The sequence below is a fragment of the Salmo trutta genome, chromosome 15 (genome assembly GCF_901001165.1).
Source record: "Salmo trutta chromosome 15, fSalTru1.1, whole genome shotgun sequence".
Taxonomy (NCBI): domain Eukaryota; kingdom Metazoa; phylum Chordata; class Actinopteri; order Salmoniformes; family Salmonidae; genus Salmo; species Salmo trutta.
Genome location: NC_042971.1, coordinates 12,466,645 through 12,472,493, shown reverse-complemented (window position 1 = coordinate 12,472,493; position 5,849 = coordinate 12,466,645).

Here is a 5,849-nt window from a genome sequence, read left to right as displayed (position 1 = left end):
CTTTTTCATTTAAAACCGTTTGAGTTCTCGCCCCACAGCGCTCACATCTGTAGCCATGAAATGCCTTGAAAGGCTGGTCATGGCTCACATCAACACCATCATCCCAGACAACCTGGACCCACTCCAATTCACATACCGCCCCAACAGATCCACAGATGAAGCAATCTCTCTGTCACTTTATTCCAACTTTAATCCACAAGTGTGAGGCGTATACTTTTATTTCAAAGTATAGATTTGTTTAAGACTACCAAGAAACATCCCTGATTTAGCCCGCTGCAGTAAAAGGTTATGTTTGCTTTTATCACTTCACAGGCAGGATGAGCTGTGCATCCATCTGTAAAACAGCGCATTGAACACACCCTGAGTTCTTGACTTTGAGAACTGAATTCCAAGGGTTGTATTTCTGAAGTCAGCCCATGGGGCTCAGTTCTTAAACTTGGATGCTCCCTACTCTTGCAGAGACAGACATACAGTGGGTTCTGAAATGATTGACACCCTTGATAAGGATGAGCAATAATGACTGTATCAAATAAATCATTAAAATACTGAGCTATTTTGTGTGGGAAATTATATTATTTCATACTAATACAATTGCTCAGAGAAAGAGATTTTTTGTTTAAACAAGTAATACTTTTTTTTCTCAAAAAGCTTTAGGTCAAAATATTGAGTTTAGTCCCATATTCCTAGCATGCAATGAATACATCAAGCTTATGACTCTACAAACTTGTTGGATGCATTTGCAATTTGTTTTGGTTGTGTATTTTGTGCCCAATAAAAATTAATGGTAAATAATGTCATTTTGGAGTCACTTTTATTGTAAATAAGAATATGTTTCTAAACCCTTCTACATTAATGCGATGGTGTAAAGTACTTAAGTAAAAATACTTTAAAGTACTACTTAAGTCATTTTTTTGGGGTATATATAGTTTACTATTTATATTTTTGACAACTTTTACTACTTTACTATTTATATTTTTGACAACTTTTACTTTTACTCCACTGCATTCCTAAAGAAAAAAATGTACTTTTCACTCCTTACATTTTCCCTGACACCCAAAAGTACTCATTACATTTTGAATGCTTAGCAGGACAGGGAAATTGTCTAATTCACGCACTTATCAAGAGAACATCCCTGGTCATCCCTACTGTCTCTGATCTGGCAAACTCACTAAACACAAATGCTTCATTTGTAAATGATGTCTGACTGTTGAAGTGTGCCTCTGGCTCTCCGTAAATAAAATAAAAACAAGAAAATCGTGCTGTCTGGGTTGCTTAATATAATACATTTTAAATTATTCATACTTTTACTTAAAATGTTGATATATAAGTATATTTTAGCGATTTTACATTGACTTTTAATACATATCTAAAACCAAATACTTTTAGACTTTTACTCAAGTTGTATTTTACTGGGAGACTTTCACTTTTACTTCAGTCTTTTTCTTTTAAGGTATCTTTACTTTTACTCAAGTATGACAATTGGGTACTTTTTCCACCACTGCATTAATGTGGATGCTACCATGATTCCTGGATGAAAGGTGAATATGTTTTTCTTGCAATGGGAGCAACAACATTTTTCTTAGGACCCCCAAAAGGCATGTCTGGGTATGTATGTGGGTATGCAGACGCAAGCCACTGCGGCCCATCATGACGAGTTCAGAATTTCTGTGGCCCCCACCCCCATCAAAGTTGCCCATCCTGGTGCTAGACTAGTCTGTGTATGAGTTTCTTGGCTCTCTCTAGTAAGTATAGTATATATTGCAGATGAAACATAAATATAGTCTAAATAGACAGACCGCAATTCTAGCCAAACCCTTCTTATCTTTGGTTTCCTCAGCGCTTAAGACCACTGCGGTTAATTCTGCTCAGTGTCAGCTTTTATTTCATAGAGAGCTAATATGAGAATGTACAAATTAACAAAGAAATAGTAAGTGTAAAATTAATTTTTTATGTTGCACACCTGAAGAGGAAAGGACAGCTCATTGTGCAACTTCCTCACCATCCCTTTATGAATCATGTAAAAGTATCCGTTAATTAACCACTACTCACCCAGCACAAAGAAACAAACGTCCTAACTGCTGCCCCAACTATCGACTGCATGCACTGTAAAGCAGAGCATGGTCCATATGGGCAGCCACAATGTATCTCCCTTCTAGTTTGGCTCCCAAGCTGACACCCTGTAGGTTACTTAAGCAAAGAATGCAAGTCATTTATTACACACACACAATTTTTAAGAGCTTCCCCATTTTTTTATTATGTTGACAGAGGCAGAGAGCGGGAGCGGATGTTAATGATGATAATGATATACAGTAGCAGTCAAACGTTTTAGAACACCTACTCATTCCAAGGTTTTTCTTTATTTTTACTATTTTCTACATTGTAGAATAATAGTGAAGACATCAAAACTATGAAATAACACATATGGAATCATGTAGTAAGCAAAAATATATTTTAAATAAGTAGCCACCTTTTGCCTTGATGACAGCTTTGCACACTCTTGGCATTCTCCCAGCCAGCTTCATGAGGTAGTCACCTGGAATAGTATTTCAATTAACAGGCCTTGTTAAAAGTTAAGTTGTGGAATTTCTTTCCTCCTTAATGCATTTGAGCCAATCTGTTGTGTTGTGACAAGGTAGGGATGGTATACAGAAGATAGTCCTATTTGATACAAGATCAAGTCCATATTATGGCAAGAACAGCTCAAATAAGCAAAGAGAAATGACAGTCCAACATTACTTTAAGACATGAAGGTCAGTGAATACGGAACATTTCAAGAACTTTGAAAGTTTCTTCAAGTGCAGTTGCAAAAACCATCAAGTGCTATGATGAAACTGGCTCTCATGAGGACCGCCACAGGAAAGGAAGACCCAGAGTTACCTCTGCTGCAGAGGATAAGTTCATTAGAGTTACCAGCCTCAGAAATTGCAGCCCAAATGAATGCTTCACAGAGTTCAAGTTACAGACACATTTCAACATCAGCTGTTCAGAGGAGACTGCGTGAATCAGGCCTTCATGGTCAAATTGCTGCAAAGAAACCACTACTAAAGGACACCAATAAGAAGAAGGCCAAGAAACATAAGCAATGGACATTAGACCGGTGGAAATCTGTCCTTTCGTCTGATGAGTCCAAATTTTAGATTTTTTGTTCCAACCTCTGTGTCTTCGTGAGACGCAGAGTAGGTGAACGGATGATCTCCGCATGTGTAGTTCCCACCGTGAAGCATGGAGGAGGAGGTGTGGGGTTGCTTTGCTGGTGACACTGTAAATGATTTATTTAGAATTCAAGGCACACTTAACCACCATGGCTACCACAGCATTTTGCAGCGATACAGCATCCCATCTGGTTTGCACTTAGTGGGACTATAGTTTGTTTTACAACAGGACAATGACCCAACACACCTCCAGGCTGTGTAAGTGCTATATGACCAAGAAGGAGAATGATAGAGTGCTGCATCAGATGACCTGACCTCCACAATCACCCGACTGAGATGGTTTGGGATGAGTTGGACCGCAGAGTGAAGGAAAAGCAGCCAAGAAGTGCTCAGCATTTGTAGGAACTCCTTCAAAACTGTTGGAAAAGCATTCCAGGTGAAGCTGGTTGAGAGAATGCCAAGAGTGTGCAAAGCTGTCAAGGCAAAAGGGTGGCTACTTTGAAGAATATAAAATATATTTTGATTTGTTTAACACTTTTTTTGGTTACTACATGATTCCATATGTGTTATTTCATAATTTTTACGTTTTTAATAAAGAAAAACCCTTGAATGAGTAGGTGTGTCCAAACTTTTGACTGGTACTGTACATGAGCAACAGACAGATTCTCCACACCCTGGAGAATAGAAAAAAACCCCAGTTAGGTTAGTAACAATGGGAACTGGATCTGCCTGCTAATCAGTAGGAGAAACCCAGTCATGACAGCCTAGTAGATGGAACCCCACCAGGGTGTGTGTGGTGGTGTCAAGCTGCTAATGATGGTGATGACTATTCCTCTCTGAGGAGAGAGTTAATCACCTTATCATATGCTTCGTTGGATTCGATTGTTTTCGTTATGTACACTGGGTGTACCACAGTTGTAAGTGGATGCAGTTTTCTAAGGCGTAATGTTTCAAACAATGATATAGAAGCCTTTCAGAGAATAAAAAGTTGCTCGTTGCATGGTCATTGTTTGTAGAATGTCATTATTCAATACCGCACTCCAATAAATACCGCACTCCAATAAATGACACATCTGGGTGGCTGCTACACACTACACACCTTTAATAACTCAGGAGAGATGTACCCCTGCCACTCTAATCCCTCCAGTAGATAGCCTGCTTGTATAACATCATCAGTAGCTGGCCATATGCTGTGTTTTCAGAGGAGTCCCGCGAGAGAGCCGGTCCATCTCTCTTATTATTAAATTCTCCCGAGAGTGCAGTCTTTTGAGCTTAAAAACAGGATTGTTTGAACGCAATAAACTAAATTGCGTCCACAACAGGATCACAACAACATTTAGTAATTTTTTAAAAAGGGTTCTTCAAAGAATGCCTTTTTTAATGGATCCTCGAAGAACCTTTTGGGGTACATTTTTTAACTACCCCCCCCCCTTATTATTATTATTATTATTATTATTAATAATACACATAACAATTACAACAATAGCACAATATTTTAGTTGTCAGTGTTTCTTATGATTTTAGTGGTAAAGCAGAATAAGAAAATCCAAATATGAGGTAAACTTCCAGCAGAGACCCACGTCGAATGGGTATATCCTCTGGAGTGTTGATGTTAATGTGTTGATGTTCTCCATATCCATAGCCAGACTGATTTTGCAGTGCATGGTGATCAAACAGGTTTCCTGTTATATTCATCAGAGGTGTAGGAGGGTGAAGTCTGTCAATCCAAAAAATAGTCATTATACAGATGATTAACAAAACATGCACACGACAGAATTCATACCTTGGTTTCTGTGGTGAATTAAAAAAACGGTATAGCTTGTCCATAATGTAGAGGCCTATGTGATATTCATTGAAGAGGTAAGGGAGGAGGATGGTAAATGTGATCTGCATAACATACCAATACCAGTTGACAGTCCTTTGTATGCCTCCTCGTCTGTATACCTGCAGACACACACACAAAAGTGAGCAGTTCAGTCATCTGCATCCAATACAGCTAGCCTTCAACATATTCGTATAGCCTACAGTACATATTCTTACCTCTTTGTTGATTGATATCCATTGAATTGTGTCCATTTTCTGTTTTAGAAAGATTTGCACAAATATGAAAAGATAGATGGTGTCATCAGAAAACTATCAATTTAGCTCATACAAGGGACAAACCGTACCTTAAATTGAGATCTTTACATTTTTCAGTTAAGTGCCTGCACCTGCTGTCCTTGCAAATTCATATCCAAGTGTTTCAGTTGGGCAGTTAGGTTCCTGCAAGAACCCCCACCAACTAAGGAGGTTCCTCGATGAACCCCACCTCCTATGGGGTTCTTGGAAGAACATTTTGTGGGCAATTTTCGGTGCCAAGAACCTTAAGGTTCTTTGAAGAACTTTGAGGATCTTAGAAGAACCCTTGTTGAACCCACAATTTTTAGAGTGTACCTTAACCTTATCTGGCAAAGACTAAATCAACAGGACAGACAACGTCTTCTCTGTTTCCTCACTCTCTCCACCGGATCTGCGTCGCACCAAACCGCGAGCGTCACAGACACCGGGAATCTTCACTTATAACTGATCTTCCTCAACATTTAATGCCACCTCCGTTATCACTCCTTTCAACGGTGCCCTGCTCCGAAGAGGAAAGCAAGTCCCATTTATTGTCCCTAATCGCGTGATCCGGAGTGCCCGCTCCCTTCGGTCTGAAGA